Here is a 24,226-nt window from a genome sequence, read left to right on the forward strand (position 1 = left end):
CCACTTGAGATACCTCTATTATTGTTATGATTATATATCATTTAAAACAACTAACTAGATTTTTTTTTAATCAGTTCCCAAAATTTTAAGGGACCAATAAATTTGACAATGCATTCACCAAATGCAATGATTATACATTGTTTACTACTTCAATTATTATTATTATTATTTTTTCGGCTGTACTTCGTTCCCTGATCAGGGATCGAACCCACACCCCCTGCAGTGGAAGCATGCAGTCTTAACAAATGGACAGCCAGAGAAGTCCATTATTTACTACTTCTAAAGAACAGTTACAAGTTAGTGAGTAAAAGAACCACAGTCAGGTAACGGTCTACTTGAAATGTAAATGTTTTGAAGATTGATTTTGTTTGTTCAGTTTTTTTGTTTTGTTTTGTTTTAGGTTATTATGCCTATACTTGTTTGCACTTTCAGATGATTTAAATCTCTTACCTTTTCCACTTTTTTTTTTTTTCTGAACTTAAACCACAGTGAAATCTACTTAAACTGTGAAACAGTATGATTTTACTTTTACTTGCTACACAGTGGCAAATAAATACAAAAATCACAAGGCCATGTTTTCTTATGAAGTTTATATCTCTCTGATGAAGAATATTTTGACACTCTTTTTAAGATTACTACACAATTCAAAAATCATAACTGACATATGCTAGAAATGTATAGCTTCCTAAAACTTTTTAGAAACATGTAAGGAGCACTTTGTGTACATTAATAAGTTAAATGCTCAGTAAAATCCTGTGAGACATGATGATATCTTCACATTACAGATTCTGAAATAAAGATTTGGAAGAATTAAATATATTACAGCATCACACAGTAATAATCTGCAAAGCTAGGATTCAAAGTCAGTTCTTTCTGATACCATGGCCTTTTTTCTCTGGATCACTATGTTTGTTGATCAGTTTCTCCAATTATCTACTTTAATATATACTCAGGAATGCTTATTTCAGTACTTAATAAATGCAGCTCTGCATTATGCACCAGGTATCAAACATTTGCAAATATTATATTAAATTCCTAAGATAAAAATGATCAAAATCTTTCCAGCTGCCACTGATTATGTCTGCTGTAACATCTCAAAAAAAAAAACCCCAAAAACATTAACTCAGCAATTCTATATACCTCAGTCATATGCTTCTCTTTTTTGGCCTACAGTGTTCTAGTTTACAATGTTTTTTTGTATGGAACCACAAAGAAAGGCTTGAGATAAATAATAAAGTTCATTGAAATCTCTATGCTTTATAGATGTGCTACGATTAATAAGACTGTGAATTCCTGCAGAGTAGAAAGGGGAAGGAAAGCATGAAATTGGGAAGAAGGTGATTGCTCATAACAAACTTTTGATTATTCACCTGTTAAATAATCATCGCACCCTGTGGCTAATCATTGCACACATTTTTTTCCCTTTTCAAAGAATACAACATGATATTCTATGAGTTATTTTCTTTCATCCAATGAGTTTGCCAGTCAGTCAATCTATACTTCCATCTGTGTCTTTATTTTGATTGCACTTTGCTCTGTGCTTAGCACTATTAGAATGGGAACTATAATGGTGAATCTGAAATGGTGTGGATGCAATGAGAAAGCTGTAGTAAAGCAGGAAAAAAATGATGAGATATTACATGATCTCAATGGCAGTCAATTTGATATCTTGTATTTAATGGAAAGTAATTGAACATTCCTACCTCTGACCTTTTCAGTTTAAAGTGAATTACTGTTATATATTTTCCATCATTAGTTTTTCCTCTAATCTATTTTTCTCATTAAAAATAAATAATTGACTTGAATAAAATTCCATCTTTTCTGAATTTCAGTATATATTCTGTTGGAGTATTATTAACTATTTTTTACCTATATTATCTAACATGGTGTTTTAAAATAGCCTCAGGGTAAATGTTAGGGTTTCAAAGGTTTTGGTTTAGTTTTATTTTTATTTCACCCTCAGTCTGCTGTGAGCCACTTTTTTTAAGTTAGAAAATTCATTCCTTAAAATTTATTGGCACTGACTCATAAAATAATGTATCCTTACATTGGCTGGCATAGTTTATACCAACTATACTGGAAAGAATATTAGGATAATCCAAAGTGAAAAAATGAATAAGTATCGATTAGACAAAAAAATGAAAATATTTCATAGGATATTTGATACTAAATTGAAAGTTAATTTAAAAATGGAAAGAAGTTATTTCACAAATTATAAGTTGAAAAAAGGAGTCATTATAATAGAAGAATGCTGCTTCATTTTCATAGGATCGTGAGTTTGCTACAGGAAAAGTAAACATTTGGCCTCCTCCACAGATATAGTCCCATACGTATGTCACTGGTATGTCCATGTGACAAGTTGGAGAAGCTACCAAGATGTAGGTGGGTCAGTGAGAGTGATATGCCCATTGTGCAGGCAATTAGGGGAAAAGTTTTCCATGGAGAATAAAAAAAAAATAAGAAAACCAACTAAAATGCATTCTACTTTTTATCATCATTATATACTGACAATTCCAAACAATGTCAGTGATAAAATATTCTGGAGACAGGATAGATATTGCTCCGATGGTCTCTCTCTCTTGTCATATCAGATCAGGGGTCAAGAATGGAGCGTCACATGTGTGGTACAAGAGTGCATTTGATCATAGAATGAAAGTGGGATCTAGTGGGCCCGGTGCTCATTGTTTTCTCCTTTACACTCTCATAGGTTGATGAGGAAAGAGCTGCTGGTATTTCCCTAGGTATTACTTAAATGGATTTCATGATAGTCCAATTTTTCTTGATAAAGATGGATACTTGTAAAACTTGAAGCTGGAATACTGAGAAATTTTTTCCAGGTGAGTTCTTAATATGGTAATTTCCTAGAATTTATTTCTTAGTTTGTTAGTGAGATGGAGAGTTGGGTAAAAAAGAAAAGGACAAAAAAAACTGCTTGAATCGTTGGTGAGATAGCTTCTCAAAGCGCCTCAAAGTTACAGAAGTATTTATGCCTTAGTTGGTTTTGCTTTGGCTCAAAAAGTTTCTCATTCTCCATTTATGTTAATTCCTTTCTCATGTTCAAGTGTTTTCCCCTTTTCTTTCACATGAGAAAAAAAAGTCGCACACTTAGATTTAGGAGCAGTAATAAGAAACAAATCTTTTGAGATTTCACTTTAATTAAAAACAACTACGTCTGCTTGCCATCTTTTCTTTCTACCTGCAGTGAAATTCTATTACCAGAGTTGCCAGTGGACAGAGAAGTAGAATGAGTGTATCTGAGTGCAGGTGTACCAACAACTAGTTATTTAGTAGTTTTGTATTTCTTGGGAGGATCTATAAATTCTAATATTTCCTATATGATATCTATTAGATATCATATAGGGATATTCAGTTTTTTTAAAGGCAGTTATTTTTGAAAAGGCAAGGAAATGTTTGGAAGGGAACCCATGGCTCTCTTTTTAGTTTTCTCCCCAAACCACTTTATTTTTAGTGACTGTACATAGTCTTTTTTCAAAGGATTCATGGCTCAAAAGAATTTCAGAAGCCATCTGTTTCAATGTCCACTTATCATTGGACTCACTGCCTTTATCTACAATGATAGAGTAAATAGGGAATCAGCCCCTCATACTATTTTACATTGTCAGTGATATTGGGAATGTTCTGTTTCTGTCCAATACAGTAACCAGTAGCCATGCATGACTAGTTGAACACTTGTAATGTGACTCATAGGGCTAAGTAAAATTTAAATTTTGTAATTTTAATTAATTCAAGCTTAAATTGCTACAGGAAGCTAGTTGCTACTCTGTTATTCAGTGCAGCATGTGATGTTGCATTTAAAATATACTCAGTCTGTAAGGTGACCTTTCTCTTTGTTATTTAATGATACCAGGAAAGGTACAAATTTCTTTTTTATATTTTACTCAAGACAGACAGACTAGGCTGTTCTATTAACCAGTATACTCTGAAGTTCCAGTGGCTTAACAAAGCAAGTGTTCACTCTCTCATTCTAAGTCTGGTGCTGCTGGGTAGATGTTCACAGCAGACTGTTATGCCTCAGGGTTGGACCCACGTCGGTCTTAAAGCCCTGGTGTGTCCTCTTATGGCCTCAATGGCTACAGCATTGGTGAGAGAAAATGTGGATGATTCACAAAGTTTCCTAACTGCCACTACAAGTGACACATGCTGCTTTGGCTCACCTCCCATTAGTCAAAATAGTAACATGGTACCAAGAATTTCTGGAAAACCTTGGGAGTCTTCCCAGGACCCGAAGGCAGAGAGAGCAGATTTGGTGAGGAGAAGTAGTCCTTATTGCTCTGTACTTTAGCTGTGTGATTGAAACAGGGCAGGACGCTATGGTCCTTGCCTGCCATGTCCTCAGTCTGCCTTTTGTCTGTAGAAAAACTTTAGCCAATGAGTAAATTTAATCAGAGAAGTGGAAAAAATGCAGAAACAAAGGAAAACAGTCAAACAAGACCAAATAATGATAGTTTGGTCATTAAGCAAAGTCAAGAACCTTTAGTTGTTTCTCAAGGGCTATCAATAATATTCTGAGCCATATCCTTTGAGCTGTCTTACAGATACTGAAACCTCCAACAGGTGGAAGAACTTAACTGCATGATGGCCACACTGAAGCCATGACATAAGCTGCCACAATTCCGAGAATTAACCTCAATGAAATGGGAAAAAACTGACCCTGGAATTGAAGATAAACTGTATTTAAAACAATCAAGATGAAGTTGATCAGACCACCACATGGTTAATTTCAAGATGACTGTCAGAGCTGACTGTGCAGTTTCTACATGTGTCCTCCTCCCTCTGTCTATGAAAACTCTTGCCTACTGATTATTAGTGGAGCGGGGGTCGGCCTTTGGAGAGCAGTACCCCCACCCTGCTGCCGGCATCCAAAATATTACCCCCACTACTTTCAATAACATGATCACAGACACATCAGTGAGACCCTCCAAGTTCCAGTTTCTTTAGCCCCTTAAAACAGGGGTATTAGAGCTGGTCTGATAAAAGTACTGCCAGGATTAAATAGGATAATCTTAAGGAAACTGCATAGCACAGGATCTTCTTCATAGTAAATGCTCAATAAAGGTTAGTTCCATAGCTTTTTCAGGTCACTGTTAACTTTTGGTGCTGAGTTTTTCTCCTTCTCCTTTGACTGTCAGTTTAAATGCCAGCACAATAATATTATCCGCTTTCAGTTTCACTTGGCTCTATGTTTGCAAATTTTTCCACAAGGATGGGAAGATTATTCACTGAAAAAAAAATTTAGAAAGTGAAATATAATAAGTCTCTTAGAATATCTTTTGACTGAAAGCATTTATTACTTATTTATGGTACCTACTTGCTAACTGAATTAATATAGACACACATATGAAAATTGAAAACTACAAAAGTTCAATCACCTAGTAAAATAATTTTTTCTCTCTACTCTCTTTCAATAGTAAAAATTTCATAAATCTCCAACGTTCTTCAAAATAGAATCACTCAGGCATGGTGTGGGTAATTTTAGGGAGGGAATATTAAATGGGGGATTAACTATGTATAATGAATACTTGCGTAAATATTAAAAAGAAAATATGTTTATATAGCTAGAGGGCAAGTTCCAGCTGCTCCCAGGCAGATTTAAATTATGTATTCTTCTTTCAGAGGATATGTGACCTTTAAATGTGCATTATTCTGGAAATAGCTTCTTATCATGATTTTGGTAGGAAAATGCTATGTGTGGTTTTATTTAATTGTGTATAATCAGGTTGAAACTAGTATTCAATATAATAAGGCTGCTTGATTAGTGCCCTTCATTTTAATGATGGTTCAACTGCAAGCTGGTTGCATTAGAAAGAGAAGCTCATCTTAGTTCTTAAGACCACAACTCCTTCACCAATCTTATGTGTCATTAAGGCATCCTGGGAGCTGAGAAGAGTTTTTTAGTCCATTTTGGTGAGGAAGGTGTGCCTTCTGATGAATGTTTGAGTGCAGTAGCATATTGTGGAGTCACCCGGACATTCCTTCCTTCCCATCTGCCCTCCCAATTCGCCTCACACCCACTGTCTGCACACACCTACCCACACACACACAAACACACACACCTGCTCCTACTCCTTTCTGTATGAATATATTTAATGTATTTCTCTGATGTGATACCTCGGCAGTTGCAATCCTGGTTTGGACATGGATGTGTTCCAAAAGGGCCTACATTATTATCACATGATTTCAGCCACCGTTCTTTTGTTCATGAACAGTTTAAGGTTGAAACAGTGCAAAGAATAAGCAAGTCTAATGCAGACAGATTTTAATTGAAGTATTCCACTTTTAATAATCCCCTTCCCGATAAACTGCTATCTACCTCCAGGTCTCCTACTCCACATTTAATAGCTTTTACCACACCCAAACTGGAGAAAGAAATAAACATTAACAATGTCAAATGTGACTCTGCTTATCTGACACAGATTTCACAATGTCTTCATCTACTAAGTTTTATATCCCCTTGAGTACAAGTATTCTTTTTTGAAGCAATATTTTCTCAACATATAATTAGAAATGGGAATTCATTAAACTTAGTAAATACAATTTTAACATAAAGGACTTAATTTTTATTTAGATAGAAAATTGAACTTCCTAGATGCCTCTTTATTTTGTGTGTTTGCGTGTGTATACATGTGTTTTATTAATGTATCTGCCCTATTTAAACACCTTGTTATGCTACACCTTGAAACTGAAGCACTGCACACCAGAGACAATCATTAACAAGAATTAGCTTCTGTTTTAAGTTCTTATAAAATCTTTTGTCTCTAATTCTCTTGCTATGATTTCTGAAACTTATTAGGATATGTTTTTGTGTCTACCTCAAAATTAATATTAAGTGTGAAATTATGTACAACCTAAGGAATCTTTCATGTGTTTATTTTCAAGGTGGTAAGATGTTTAATATTGAACTATACTCTCTAAACCCAAATTTCATGTTGATGAAAGCAAGGAAAAAATAAACAAATATACCATAGAGTAGGTGATGCTTTTGTAAGAATGGTATTGATAGTATCAAATGAAACATTTTAGCAGGTTGTCCCTTTCAAACCAGTCTATTCTGACATAAGTTTCTAGACCAAATTACTCACTATCATTTAATCAAGACAGTTCTGGACCTTGCAGATGCCTCACGCATTGGTCAAGATACTGTATTTAAATGATGAATAAAGTGACAATGGGAACATAGGTTCTTCATCGTCTGAAGTGTCAAATTTAGAATAGAGTATAAACCATTAGTGTTAGACTGTGTGTATATAAGGTTATTATTTCCCTGTCAAATTCCATCACAGCTTCAACATTTATTTCATAGTGAGAAATATATGGGACATATATTTTTAAAAAGAAATATCAAATTCATATTATACAAATGATGCATAAAAGTAAGGAATAACTGTTCATAGTAATATGTATAATTTTAGCTCTACAAGTTTTATAATTATTCATAAAAACATGAATATTTATAGATGAGATATCCGACTGAGTACAAATATCTTCTACTTTCCTTCTCAAGGTCTCATTAAATGTCAGAATTTCTAAAGTTTCATGGAGATGACAAAAAAATTTTTATACTAAATACATTTTAAATATATTTATATAAATATAATATATTTATGCATTTTTACTTTACTGAAAAAATACAGAATGTGTGCCAGGCAAATGTTATTTGCAGGTGACAAAAATTATATTATGTACCTTAGGCAGAAAGTATTGAATACAGGTAATTTGGTAACCAGAAAAATGCTGGAAGGTCTAGAAAAGCAGGCTTTAGGTTGGGCCTCTAGTGGACTCCAAGACTACAAAGGAATTCAGCCTAATAACTGTTGCCTATTGACCTCAGGCACACACTCCCTTGCTATGATCCAAAGATTCCGAGACCACCCCCAGAACCGAGGGCTTCAGAGCAAGCATACCTATAACTCTCAACAGCAAAATGAAGGCTTGAGAACCCAGCCTATCTTGCCCAATCAACTCACATATAAAGATGATTTGTAGAACCCAAATTGCAAGGGAATTTAGGAAATTTAGGTTTCTGTTGGTTTTGTTCTGTTTTTAACTTTCCAGCCTCTGCAGCCCAGTAAGACACAGTAGAAGAGTGTAGTCTTCTCTGCTTCAGTGAGCCAGTCTTACATGTCTGTCACAGGATGCTGGCCCAGATATTTGGAAATTTTGAGTAAAATGGGAATTAAAAGAGACCAGATTGTTAGATCAACTGTTGCATAGAACACTGAAAGAAAGAATAATTCTTTTCTAGGCAGGACTAAAAAACATGTCAATTCAGAGTAAGTATTAAAAAGCAGGAGTGTGATGTGGGAAAATAATAAAAGCAATGAATTAAAAATTGAATTGACACTTTTGATTTGTGTCACCCTTCCCTAACTCATAAAATGAAGCTAGATCTAGTTTAAATACATCTGGAGTATTTTCCTCTAAGTGACATAGATATAGGTTCAAAGTTTGCATTTCCATTCCTATGGGTCTAATCCTATAGTTTGATTTTAAAGTAATAAATATTTACATAATATCAGTATTGTAATGCCAGTGATAAGTTTACTGTTAGAAACAATCTATTGATAAGAACAAATTTAATTATAGTTTTAGAACAAGATATAAATACTTTACTCTTTGAGAACATAAAGTATAAAAATTGGAAGTATAAAAACAGAAAAAGAGACTCAGGTGCTAATTTAATCATCTTTTATTGGGGGATATTAGTGCATCCTGACTAAAGGTTATATATTAACCTTTAAGAAATGGAAGACTAGTCATAAAACTATCCACCAGAGTTAATAAAAACCAATACCATTAACATAAATTACTTCTGTGAATTGAGATTAAAGATAGAATGGAGGAAGAAAGACAATTTTCATATATATGCTATGTATTATTTATAAACTATGATAATCCCAAACCTTCTTGTTGCCACTGAACTCTCAATTATTCCATATTTTTCACCAAAAGTTTAAGACCTGGCTCTCCTGTTTGTACTGACTTCATCTATAAGGAGGAGCAGAATGGCTATTTAAACATTCTCTGGATCCTATACTTACTCATTGTTGTTTTTGTCTACTCATTTATGTTGGGTGACCGTACTCATTGCTTTAATTTAGTAACCGCCTATCGGTGGGAAAGCCCCAAGTCTCTTTGTCTACCTCTGTAGTATCTCTACATGTCAGACTCAGATACAGAACTTCCTACTGGTCATCTCTACCTGGGTAACCCACAGGCATCTCAAACTCATCATATCCAGTACAGTACTGGTCTCTCAGTCGTTGGAATCACCAGTGACCTAGTAGAACACATGGTGTTAGGTGATACTTCTTCCATAATACAAATCCTTTACCAAGTCCTTTTGATTTTTTTTTTTTTTTTCAGGTAGATATTTAGTCTTTTCTCCTCTATGTTCCTCTATTCAATGTGTTACTTTAGGCTTTCATGTTTACGGGTCTAGAACCCTACAGTAGCACCCCTTCTCTATCCCCTATGTTTAGACTTCCCTGTCTCAGAGCCATTTGCAACATGGCCACCAGAGAGACATATCTAAAAATCAAATTTATGTTTCTTTTCTGCTGTAAAGCTTTCAGTGGCTCCCCTTCACCTAGAAAATATGGGCTAAAAGACATAATATAAAGACTAGGTGACCATCCACTTTATCTGTATCTTCAGGCACCTTTTAAACTCCTTCCATTATAGTTTCTATTTCTTCCATCTCAGATAACTTGCCATATCCTACATATATCCAGATACCAGAATGTTTCTCTTTCCCGTCCCTTGTTTGCTCTCTCACTGTTCCTTTGGCTCCTAACCTGCTCTAAAGAGGTCTCCATGACTGGTTTTTCTCTATGCTTAGAAAGGTATACTTTCTAAACACGCATATCCACAAATTACCCTGTATACTTAGTACTCATTGAACTTTCCAGATTGTCTTAGAAGGTTCTTTTCTGTAGGTCTGTTTTCCAAGTGGATTGCTAGATTCTTGGGGTCAGCATCTATGTCTTAATTACTTCTTATCCTGTAAGCACATCAAATCAACACTTGCCAAACAAATTAATTAGTGAACAAATGACACATTGGTGATTATTTTATCAGTGGGCATATATACTTCTTACATGTCAGAAGAGATGTTCATAAACTACCAGGTCTATTAAGCACCTAAATGAACTTTAAAAAATCATAACTAAGTATATTCCAAAGAAATCATTTCCTAAAAATTGAAAATGTTAACTGGTATATTTAATGCAGAGGAAGGTAAACGTGAAACTTTTTTCTCATTTTGTGTGTTGCTCCAGCCCTAAGAAAGATGTTTCTTTGAGCAGGTGCCTCCAGGTGTCAGCCTGCAGGAAGTCATTTAAAACTGGGTCACACCAGGGTAGTTCCCATGGAAGCAGAAATTAACCCCCAGGAGCCTCATATGTTTTAAGAACCTTCAGGAGCACATCTGGTGCAGCCACCATCAGACAACAACTGAAGCAAATTTTTATTACAAAGTACATGTAGAAGAAAAAGCAATCACCTTAATAATTATTTCCTGTGCTACTACAAATCATCATTTTAGTGATATATGTTTTATATGAATATTCAAGGTAAATAGCCACAATTTAATTTGATTTTTAAAGTGTTCTTTTCCCAAATAAATTATCTTGATTTAAACTGTGAAATACTAGTAATAGATATTTACAATTGATAAACACTCTATCAAATACTTTATCTATGTTTTTGCTTCTGATCAAGTTTTTCTTTTTTAATATTTGTAAATGTCTTTTGTCATATTTTCTCAGGAAAGGTTTCAATAATTCAGACAAAGATTGGACAAAGACTGTACACTCATCATGAAGAAAAACACTGTGGTCTAATAATTCTCATTGTTAGGAAGAATTCTTTAAGGACTATATTGGATTTATTAAAAAATATGTGCTAGGCACGTTTGTAAATCTGCAACTAGTTAAGCTCCTTTTTCATTTTTTCAGCCTTTTATTTCTGTGATTTTCACTGGAATAATATTGGATAGTGAACCTCTATAACATGAAAAAATAATTTTGTTTAATAAGTAGATCCAGACCAAAAGCTGCCTCTTGCTTTAGTTCATCTATTTTAAGATCGACTTTGAGGAGAAGTACAATTAAATAATCAAGAATGTAAGTAGAATCATGGCATTTTATTTGTATTGTAAATGTCAATTTTATATTACAAAATAAAGTAAAATTAAAAATAATATCTTTTTCTAACTATGTCCATTGAAAAGTTCCAGGAGCAATTTTAGCCCCGTGATTTATCCCAACATCCAGATTCTTGTTCTTCAATACTATCTTTACACGAAATGGAATCATGGTCCTTTGGAGAAATGAATTCATCATGTTTGGAGTTTAAAGGTACAAAGTAAGCTTAAAATACATTTCTATGTCAGAAAGCAAGACAGCTCTCAAGTTTAACTGGTTCATATTGAAGACCCAGAGATTAAGTTAACAGATGATCATATTGGTCAAGTGGAGACTATTTTAGATGAAAAGAATATTGACTGAAGTTGTCTAACTTACAGTAACTATGAAAAAATTATAAGTCCATGAGGAAACACACTTACAAAACTAATAGCTAACATGTTCATGAAAATGAAGATAATAGAATGCTTTCTGCTGAGTCTTGCTAATCAATTATTTTGTTATCACTGACTAATGTATTGTACCAAGAAAGAACACAAAATTAAAAGTAAAAGTAAATGTAATAGAAAACATTGTCTAACTCTACTGATTTGAAATGACCCTCTTGACTATTATCTTGGTCAATTAAAAAGACATACATGGTATCCTGAAATCAAATGGATATAATTTTAAGAATCTTTAAGAATGTTATGATCCTAAGATTATGGAAGAATAGTGAAATTTTATCAAAGGCATTTAAATTTGTATTTTTTTAGGGGCCAGAACTTCCAGATGGCCTTGTCATCTGGCAGAACGGCCTTGTCAGGAGCTCAGTCAACACTCTTAGCTAAACAATCATTTAACAGGTGAAAATCATAAACAACAATTTGAAGTCTCTGGAAATGACGCTAAAGGCATACATCAAACGGAGAAACAATTATTCAAGAAAATCTACTATGTCATAGTAAAAACAGACAGTGTCTGTAACATTTGATCACAACCTGTCCCCTCCACCCAAAGCTTAGTGCAATGGAAGTTCTACACCATGCTTGTGTAGCTGGGAAGATGGTGTTCCTTCTCCACATAGCTCTCAGTCTTAAGGCTGCAGTGTCACCCTGGGAGGGACAGTAAACCAGAAACTCTTATGCTACCTACCTCTGTTGCAGAAGCTCTATTCTATCAAATGCAATTAAGAAAGCCAGGGCTCACTCTCCCCAAAATGCCCACAACAATAGGGCAGGCCAACAGTGTTGGTCTTTAATCACCCTGACACAGCTCACACTTAAGATGAAGGTTTCGAGACTGACTAGTTTCCTCCTAAGATTAAAAAAAAAAGACAAGGATGTCTGCTCTCAGCACTTTTATTCAACATTGTACCGTTACTTCTCTTCAAGGAAATTAGGCAATAATGAAATAAAAGACATTCAAATTGGAAAGAAAGAATTAAAACTGTTTCTACTTCTATGTGACATGATATTGTATACACACATGCACATATATACATACATGCACATAAATTAGAACTAATAAATAATCTCAGTAAAGTTACAGAATACAAGATCAATATATAAAATCAATTGTATTTCTATAGACTGTAATAAGAAATTTAAAAATAAAATTAAGACAACAGCATCATTTACAGTAGCATGAAGAGGAATAAATTACTTAGAAAAATATTTAACAAGACAAGCTCAAGACTTGTATGCTGAAAACTACAAATCATTATTAAAAGAAATTATAGGATGATCGAAATAAATGGAAACACATCCTGTGCTTTGGATCAGAAAACAATATTGAGATGGTAATATTCCCCAAATTTATGTACAGATGCAACACAATCCACATCAAAATCCCAGGTGTTTTTTGTTTTATGACAAATTGATTCTAAAATTCATATGTTTATGTAAGTGTCATGGAATGAATTGTATTTCCCTTAAATTCCTTTGATGAAGTCTTAACCTCAGTACCTAAGAATGTGACTGTATTTAGAGGTAGGGTCTTTAAAGAGGTAATTAAGTTAAAATGAAGTCATTAAGGTGGACCCTAAAGCAATATGACTGGCAGTTTTTGATTCGAGAAAATTTGGATACAAACAGACATCGAGACAAGAACATGTGAAGACACAGGGTGAAGATGGCCATCTACAAGTGAATGAGAAAGATCTCAGAAGAAACTAAATCTGCTAACATCTTGATCTCAGATTCTAGGATCCAGGATCATGAGAAAATAAAGTTCTGTTGTTTAAGTCATCCCAATCCATGGTACTTTGTTATAGCAACCCTAGCAAACTAACACAGCAAAGGACATAGAACAATCAAAACTACCTTAAGAAAAAATTTGGAGGACACACTCTTCCAGATTTCAGAACTTACTACAAAGCTACAGTAATCAAGATAGTGTGATACTAGTAAAGAATAAACATGTAGATCAATGAAACAGAATTGAGAGTACAGAAATAAGCCCTAATATTTACGGTCAATTGATTCTTGACAAAGGTATCAAAACTTATATTTCAATAAGGAAATGGTGTTGAGACAACCGGATATACACATGGCAAATAATGATATTTAAGTTCTTTTTTATACCAGTCTCCAAAATTAACTAAAATGTATTTTAGACTTAAATGTAAGAACTTAAAATTACAGATCTTAGAAAAATCTTAGGAGTGAATGTTCATGGCCTTGGGTTAACCAATGGTTTCTTAGATGTGACACCAAAAGCACAAAGTGACAAAAGAAGAAAAAAAGGTAATATTGAACTTCATCATAGTTATAAACTTTTGTGCTACAAATGATACTATCAAGGCAACCCACAAAACAGGAGTAAATAATTGAAATTCATATATCTGATAAGGGATTTATATCCAGAATATAAAGAACACTTATAACTCAACAATAGAAGTAGAAATCATCCAATTCAAACTGGACAAAAGATCTGAATAGAAATTTCTCCAAAGAAGGAATACAAATAGCCAATAAACACACAAAACTCACTCCACATTATTAGCAAACAGGGACATGTAAATCAAAACCTCTTTGAGATGGCATTTTATGTTTTCTAAGATGTTTATGATCAAAGACATATAATAAGTGTTGCTGAATATGTGGAGAAATTGTTATCCTCCTTCAGTCCTTGTGAGAATGTAAAAAAAAGCTTTGGAAATCAAAGGGTTTTAGAAAACATTTTGATAGTTCCTCAAATGGTTAAACATAGAGTTACCATTTGACCCAGCAATTCCACTCCTAGGTAAACCCAAGAGACATGAAAATATGTCCACACAAAAACTTGCACATGAATGTTTATAGTAACATTATTCACAATGGCCAAAAAATAGAAATAACCCAAATGTTCATCAGTTTCTAAATGGGTTAATAAGATGTGGTCCAGCCATATAAGGGTATCATTTACCAATAAAAAGAAACAAAGTACAGGGACTTTCCTGGCAGTCCTGTGGTGGTTAAGACTTCACCTTCCAATGCAGGGGGTGCGGGTTTGATCCCTGGTCAGGGAGTTAAAATCCCACATGCCTCACGGCCAAGAAACCAAAACATAAAACATAAGCAATATTGTAACAAATTCAGTAAAGACGTTAAAAATGGTCCACGTTAAAACAAAAATCTAAAAAAGAAAGAAAGTACAGATTGAGTCTAAAAGAATGAAGCCTGAAAATATTATGCTAAGTGAAAGAATCCGGTCACAAAAGACCAATTATTATATGACACAATTTATCTGAAATGTCCAGAATAGGCTAATCTGCAGACAAAAAGTAGATTGGTGATTTTTTTAGGGTTAGGAATTTGCAGGGGATGGAGGGAAGATAGAGGGCAATTGCTAACAAGTATGAGGTTCATGTTGGAGTGACAAATATATCCTAAAATTAGATTGTCGTGATGATTGTACAACTCTGTGAATATACTAAAAAAACATGGAGTCATACACTTTAAATGGGTGAATTGTATGTTATGTAAAATATATCTAATTAAACCTGTTTTAAAAAGACACTTTTATGACCGCTTTATGTAAAAAATTTTAGGGCTAAAAGAAAAAAATTAAAATATTAACAGGAGTTGTGGTCTTCTATTAGAAGAACTAAACAGAATAACCAGAACCAATGGAGGTGGCATAATGATCACTCCCTGTATTAGTCAGGGTTGTCTAGAGAAACAGAACCAATAGGATACATATATCAGAAGAGATTTATTATAATGAATTGACTCACACAATTATGGAGGCTGAGAAATCCCATGCCCTGCTGTCTGCAAGCTGGAGCTCCTGAAAGGCAGTGTTGGAAGACAGTGTAATTCAGTTCAAATCGAATGTTATTATAGCCTAATCAAAATGTGCTATAAAATGTGTGGAATTTATACATACACAAAAGAAAGAATGATGAGTAATATTTGCATCCTTCCACAGTCAGTAAAATTTTATGTTGCAGATTCTAAAAGTATAAATTTCCACTAACAAATACTCTGCTTTTCTCCTTTAATGTTAAACCTTTATTTATTCCTTTGAACAAATACTGTGGATCTCTTTTTTCACATATATATGAATCTCTTTTTTTAACAAATATAAGTTTTACAATATTTAACTGACTTGTTTTCAAAGAATGTCCTTCAATACATTTTCAAATGCATAGTTGACCTTGTTTATTCTGTCTTCCTTGTTTTCAAAATATATATATTAAATTTCTTTTAAAAATCCATATGTATTTGACTTCATTTCCTGGTGCTTCTCATGTCCTCAAACTGTATATACTTCAATCACTTTTTAAATGTATATTATTAGCCAACACTTTTAAGTTTGTGTATTTGTGAGTAAAAGTGCCTTCTTTCTCTGTGGATCTCAAAATTACTCAACAAAGTAGGAAGTGATTGAAGGTAGCTTGGCTTTTATCTATGTGTAAAATGAAGACCTGTAACAGTGGTGTGTTAAGAAAAGGTGTGAAGTAGCCTCCTGCCTTCTGACCTTCTGCTATTTAATGGATATCTTGCTTCTTCCTGCATGCAGGGTATTTTTGTAGTTTTTGGCAAAAGCCTATATGTATAGCATATATAAATATATATACTATATGTATATATATATGGCACTCTGAGCATTTGTCTTCCAGGGTTGGTTTACGTAATTTACTTTTTAAAAGCTAGGGAAGTGTCATTGCAGTGAAGCATAGGTATATTGATGCTGTGCCGTTTGAAAAAGTTAGATGTCTTCCTTCTCCTGGCCCTATAGGACAGATGTCATAATTTATTTATTCATTCATTTGTGAATATATTCAAAAGCATTTACTGGCAATTGGTGAATAACAATCCTTCTGCCAACTTACAGTTAAGGAAGCTTCTTCTTGAAGTGATACCCAGTAGAGAAGACAGATGGGCCAACATTTAAGCTTGAGCTTTCTATGAGTGCAATGGGGATTGAGAATAATTCCAGTAACTAATTAGTTTAACCTTAAAGATGATCCAATTAAGCTATTAAAATGTGCTTTTAAATCAAATCCCCAAATTCCTTCTTTAAAATTTATATTTTCAACAAATACAAATATGTATAAAGATTATGCCAAATTTATATACAAAAAATAGTTTCTGGGTTTATGTATTAGCTGAGCTAGAGAAGTCCTTGAAAGGGAATCATATTAATTTTCTTAATCAATAAGTTGATTCTATTATTATTTATGTTGGCAGAACAAAGCTATTGTATTGTTTTCATTTGTTTCAGTTATGGTTAACTCCTAATTTATGTTTAAATACTTCATATACATGTGAGCTACCTTGACGTGACCCTATTCAATACCATCAATACTTTTCCATCATTTTAAAAATTATGGGCTTCCCTGGTGGCGCAGTGGTTGAGAGTCTGCCTGCCAATGCAAGGCACACGGGTTCGAGCCCTGGTCTGGGAAGATCCCACGTGCCGCGGAGCAACTGGGCCCGTGAGCCGCAATTACTGAGCCTGTGCGTCTGGAGCCTGTGCTCCGCAACAAGAGAGGCCGCTATAGTGAGAGGCCCGCGCACCGCGATGAAGAGTGGCCCCCCGCTTGCCGCAACTGGAGAAGGCCCTCACACAGAAACGAAGACCCAGCACAGCCATAAATAAATAAAAAATAAAAATTAAAAAAAAAATTATTATTCAGAGCATTTATTATCTAGAAGAGTAAAGTCTATCTGCCTCTCCAACTAGAAAATAGGTCACGAGCTGCAACATAATAGATGTTCAAAAAACATTTATTTAACAAATCATTGTCTTGGTTGACTGTGCATTCTGATGGTAGTTTTCCATTCTCTAACAGCCTAACTAACCTTCTTTCCATATATTCACACATTCAAATACTGATGTATGTTAATCATACTTCTTGTTTAATTTGTCCCCTTCCCACTGAAAGATATTTCACTTTCTTAAAGCTATTTGTAATCAATTATTCTAGTTTTTAATTACTTTCTTTGCCCCAAAGTGAAAGTCTTATTTCAGAAAATGATGTATTATGATTGAATATGCTCTACCAATGTATGCAAGTTTAATTAAAGCAGAGAATTCCTGATCATTTTTTTTCCAAAACAAATTTGTAAAATACAGTGACAGTTGAATCCACTGAAAAACAAATTTTTGCACAGGTATACTTGGTTCCAAGGATTCTTTTTTTTTTAGTCAGTTTATTTATCGTTGAAACCCAGTTTGAAGTAATATTAAAGTAAAACACTCATAAATCTCCAGGATATCTTAAACATATAATATAAAATTTGTGATTATCATATTACCCATTATAATTCTAATAATATTATACCTATTTAATGAATATAAATTATTATAAAAAATATTGCTTTTGTGATATTAAAATAAATTTTATGCATGTTTGTTTTAGTTTAAAAATTCTCCTGATTTATAAGCTATATACAGTCTCTGAAGTTTTGTATCTAAAAACATTTATTGACTGCTGTGTTTCAAAGTATAAGAATTATACTTATTCCTTCATCAAATTTAAATTGACTAATTATAACATTGTAACATGTGGTATGCAGATTAATCAGGAGTTTTTTAGAGTTCATAATGTTAAATTGTATCTCTGTGAATACATTATAATGAAATTAGATGTTTAATTTGATCCTCAATTATAGAAGACAAATATGTGAAATACAAAGTCATAGGAAGTAAATGAGGCCATTTTGCCATATCTGGTAGAAATTTTATTTTAATGACAATTTATGTAATGATAAATAGTTTGTATAGGATGTAAATCATGAATATAAGCTTTGTTGTCATCTTACATTTGACCAAAAATATCCAATGGAATGTAATTTGGAAAGTTTTGATTTGATATATCAGCTTTTGATATATGTAAATTAAGCTAAGGCATACATATGTGTTATTTCAGTTTTATGAAGTTCCTTCATGTTATAAGAAACTAATAACAAACACTTATCCAATCTCTTCCCTTGTTTTCATTTTCACTGGTATATTTTACTTTCTGATCATCTTATCTCAGAGTTGGATATCATCAACATCTCTAGTTATACTTTTAAAACAAACTGACAGCTCTGTGATGCTATAATGTTGCCTTTTTTTTTTCCTTCTGATTTCCCAGAGATTGTAAATTTTATTCCATTGTCAGATCACGTTTCTCTTTGTATTCACATTAATGGTAATGATGTTAAACTCTCTTTCAGAAAGTAGTAAAAATGTCTTAGAATGTTAAACAAGGCCCTTCACAAGTTATCTTGAATTTACTTTACTAATCTCTTTCAATGCTCCATCCTAACTTTCTTACCATCCCTCTAATGCTATTACTAGCAGTACTGAGTTCTGTATTGTGTCTTGAGAAATCAACTCTAGTCTATGTAAGAAGTTGAATTTCTAGGAAGATATTGTGTGGGTTATCAAAGCCTTGAATAATATAAATAAAAAGCAATGACCCTGAATGCATTTGGGTCAGTAATTGAGTAAACAGGAGGAGTCAAGTTTTTGCACAGGAATACCTTAAGAACTTGAACTTAGAAGAGTTTTGTGGTGGTAGGGTGGGAAATAGGAGATGATACAAGAGTCATTGCAAGACCCAGGTCAGCAGATCTTTACTTTGGCTGCAAGGAATAACAAACAGATAGTAACAACAAAAGCAACAAAAATGGACCAAACAATTTTTATAAAAGAATTATATTTTATTTTTGGAAATTCAGAGGTATAGTGGAAGTGAGAGCAATTGCTTAGTCATAAGGAATTGCTTAATCTGCTCATAAAAGATCAGATTACTTTCATTCCTCTATTCATCCTACAAGGGAGCAGTAATCTATATCTGGTTTCCTTTCTTGTCACAAAATGAATGCTGTTGCAATCATAACTACCTGTTGTATTGGCTCTACTCAACAGACAAGATTCCAAAGTTCATGCCTTCAGCCAGATTTGTTCAATTTAGGTCATGTGACCACCCTTGGACTACAGTCATTATTAGAACATCATGCATTAATTGGCTTAGAATAAACAAGATACAACTCTGCAGCTAAGGAGGGAGGCCCTGAGTCATATGGGGCATAAGGTCAGTAAATGAGCAATTAGTTTTCTTCAGGAAGGAAAAAATAATGTCTAGGTGGGCTATCAACATTTTCTTGTACAACAAATATATATGCCATGTATAAATAATAAACAAATATGTAAAATGAACTAATAATACATGATGAACAAATGGATAAATAACTAAAAATACATAATAAGAAGGTAATTAATAAATAAGCTCAGAAGTTTCAGAACAAACAATATGGACCATATTACATTTGGGGAGATTTCCTGTATTGTTTGTAAACAGAAGGTGCAGTAAAATTGACATGGTATCACCTTTGGAGTCAATAAATTTGGGTCAATGTACTATTCACCATTTCCTATCTGTACCGTTTCTCTTAAGTAAATTATTCTTTCTCTGAGTTTCAGTTTCTATATCTGTACAGTCTTAATAGTGTTGGTGTGATGAAGAAATGAAAGAATCTATAAAATATAGTAAACTTAGAATGATCCCTCTCCTTAGTGATATCAAGGAACGTCTTTCCCTCCTCTAATTTATAGACTAAATTCAAGACACAAGTCAAAATCACTCGTTATTTATTATCTGTTATAGCAGATTGTTTGCAAAAATGGCAACAATTATTGCCTTCCCTGTATCCATGCTCCTTTGTAACAGATCTCTGCGGCTCTTCCCATCAAGAGATGGAGTCCATTTTCCTACCCCTTCAGGTCTGAGCTGGACCTGAAATGTGCTTGGACCAGTAGGATGTTGTGGACATGATGCAATGCCAGTTCCATGTCTAGGTTTCAAGAGTCCCTTCATATTTCTGATTCTCTTTGCCTCCCTGTGTGACTGCCATGTAAACAAGCCTGGGCTAACAATCTGAAGGGTGAGTCACCACATGGACCAGACAGAATTGAGCTAGCTCATTTTCTCAGCTGAGGCATCAAGTATGTGATAGCCCAGAGAAGGTCATTAATATCGCACCACAGACACGTGAGCAAGGCCACTTACTAGCTGTTTCGCAAACTTGAGAGTTAAATAAATCCTTGTTGATTTAAGCCAATAAATTTTGGAGTGATTCGTTCTACAGCAATAGCTAACTAGTCCACATGTCCTAATTCCTTAATGCAGATTTATTCCCTCTGGTGGGCAAACAGCACATTGTACTTCCTCATTTGCCACTTATCCCATTATTCTTTAACTTGATATTGTCTTTCTTCTCTGTGGACCATGTTTCCCACAGGGACAGGGATTTCTTGCTCATCTTTGTATCCTTCTGACTAGGTTAAACGCCTAACACATAAAAGATATGTAGTAAATGCTATTAACTGGTGAATTCAAAGTGCTCAGGCTATTTGTAACACATTGGCAAAATTTAAAATTCCTCTTATTTCTTTAGGTCTTCCAGATAATGCAGCCATGACTTGCTTTGTGTTTTCTCATAGCTGCAGAAGCTTAAACCATCCTGAGAGATTCAGTGACATTTGCTATTCAAACATTTTTGTTCCAATTAATAGTAGTGCTTCTCAAGGGGAGTGCAGCACAAATGGCTGGTCTCAGAGCCGTGCTCTCCTTGGAAAACTGAAGTGGAAAATCAAAATACGCCGTGATTTTAATGAAAAACAGTCTTCATAACTCTCAGTAGAAGTGGAAAACTGGGAATTATATTGTGAAATAGAGCATGTAAAACACAATGTGGCCATTGCTTTCAGCTACTATCTCTGAAATAATTCAACAGCAAAATCAATGTATTGACCTATTTACCTCTTTAACAAACCTGTAAGGATTCCATTATTTGACAGTGTTACTCTTTTAAAAATCCAAATGTATGCATTTTTTCTTTAAATTTCCTAGATGTTAGCCGTTAAGCAATTATGATTTAAGTATAGTGTATATTACATTGTTACCATCCCACAGGAACTCAGCACTTAAATACATTCACTCAAGATATATTATCAGAATATATTTGTAAAGCACTTTAAAGTGTGTAAAATGCTGTTTTTGTTCTAATGATCAACAATCCAGGGAGGTAGCTCCAGCAAGAATTACAATTTCATTTAATATTAGAGGCAGCAAAATCACAAAGAATGAATGTGCTAACTTTTACAAAGCAGTTAAGAATCAGAATTGGAACCAAATTCTTACTTCAAAATCAATGTTGTTTCTTGACCAAAACACATTCGACTCTATATGATTTTTTTTTAATATAAATCTTTTTTATCATCCCCTCCTTTCTTCTTCCTTCTACCTTTGAATACCAGGTTACTTATTTGACTCATGGTTTTGAAACGGAGCCAGATCCTGTGGTCCTTCCCTGCCATGTCCTCCACCTGCCTTTTGTCTGTGGAAAAGCTTTAGCCAAAGAATAAGTTTAATCAGAGAAGTGAAAAAAAGAAGAAGCAAAGAAAAACTGTCAAACAGATGAAACAATAATAGTTTAGTCAGTAAGGAAATTCAAGGACATTTAGTTCCTTCTCAAGGGCTATAGATAGATAAGATTCTAAGCCATATCCTTTGAGGTGTCTTATAGATACTGAAACCTCCACCAGGTGGAAGAAATTAACTACATGATGACCAGACTGTAGCCATGACATAAGCTGCCACAGTTTTGAGAATTGGCTTCAAGGAAATGGGAACAAACCGACCCTGGAACTGAAGATTAACTGTACCTAAAACAATCAAGATGACGCTGGTCAGACCACCACACGACCAACTTCAAGATGACTGTCAGAGCTGCCTGGGCTGTTTCTGCATGGAGCTCCCTCCCTCCATCTATAAAAACTCTTGCCCCCTGATTGCTGGAGGTGTGGGGGGGGGGGAGTCGGCCTTTGGACAGGAATCCACCCTCCCCAGAGTTGCCGGCATCCAAAATAAAGCAAACTTTCCTTTCCACCAATCTTGCCTCTGTACTGACTTTGGAGTGGTGAGCAGCCGGACCCCACTTTCGGTTACAGTTTTGCTTTAGGGCATAAAAGAGAGTCATGGAAACTTCCTAACCTGATTTCCAATGGTAGCAACTTTGTGCACAGTAAGGCTATCATTACCCATGACAGTAAACAAATTTAAGGCAAGGATAATGGGGAAAGCACACCTCTTGTCTTCTCAAATGAGTAAATTGAAGGGGTTTGCAGCCTGAGATGACTCCAGAATTTTCAATAACTGCATGAGACTTACTCATTGTCAGATACATGTGTTAAAGAAAAATTATTCTTCAACTTCATAGAATGACATCACTCATTCATCCATTTAATCAATATTGCCGGAGTGCCTGCTATCTTCCAGGTGCCATGCTAAGTCCTAGCTACATGGTAGTAAACAAAACCGACATGGTGCCTGGCACATATTTTTAACAAATAAACAGACAAGTATGAAATGTGAAATTGCAATAAATGTCCTAGTGGAAAAGAACAACCAGGTGCTCTGTAAGGAAACACAGAGGGATACGGATTTAGGTAGACTCTAAGGATGAGCATGCCAGGGAAATAGAATTGCAGAGTCTGAGAGATGGGTGAGGGCTTGCAGCCCTGGGGGGCTGCTGGAGGGAAGTGAGTGAACCCAAGAATGCGAAGACATAAATCTGGGGAGGGCCGAAGAAAATAGGGCATATAGAGCCTTGAAGACCAAGGTAAGAAGCTCAGTTTTATCCCAAGAGGATAGAGAAGCACTCACATTTTAAGTTGAGGAGTAAAATGATTCAGTTTTTTTTTTAATTGAAATATAACTGACATACAATATTATGCTAGTTTCAGGTATACTACATGCATTTGCATACATTATAAAATGATCACCACTATAAGTCTAGTAACAATCTGTCCCCATACAAAGTTATTACAATATTATAGACCATGTTCCTTATGGTGTACATTACATCTCTGTAGCTTCTTTACTTTATACTGGAAGTTTCTACCGCTATATCGCCTTCACCTGTTTCCCCCACCACCCATGCCCTCCCCTCTGGCAACCACCAGTTTCTTCTCTATATCTATGAGTCTGTTATTGTTTGGTTTTGTTTGTTTAGTTTTTTAGACTCCACATATAGGTGAGATCATAGGGTACTTGTTTTTTCTCTGACTTATTTCACTTAGCATAATACCCTCTAGGTCCATCCATGTTGTTGCAAATGGCAAGATTTCGTTAATTTTTATGGACATATATATCCATATACATATCACATCTTCTTTATCCATTCATCTATCAGTGGACACAGGTTGCTTCCATATCATGGCTATTGGAAATAGTGCTGCAGTGAACACTGGTGTGCACATAACTTTTTGAATTCATGTTTTTATTTCCTTGGGATAAATACCCAGAAGTGAAATTGCTGTATCATATGGTAGTTCTATTTTTAATTTTTTGAGGACTCTCTATACTGTTTTCCATAGTGGCTGTGATATGATCCAATTTATTTTTAAAAGGTTACTATGGCTGCTATATGGAGATGATTGAGGAGACTGGAAATGGAGAAATGAGGTAAAAATGTAATAATACTAGCAGAAGCAAGAGATTTTGTTGATTAGTACTAATGTGGGACCAATGAAGATGAGATTGTTTTAAATTATTATTATTAATTACATGTAGTTTAAAATTATTACATAGAGTT

The sequence above is a fragment of the Balaenoptera musculus genome, chromosome 4 (genome assembly GCF_009873245.2).
Source record: "Balaenoptera musculus isolate JJ_BM4_2016_0621 chromosome 4, mBalMus1.pri.v3, whole genome shotgun sequence".
Taxonomy (NCBI): domain Eukaryota; kingdom Metazoa; phylum Chordata; class Mammalia; order Artiodactyla; family Balaenopteridae; genus Balaenoptera; species Balaenoptera musculus.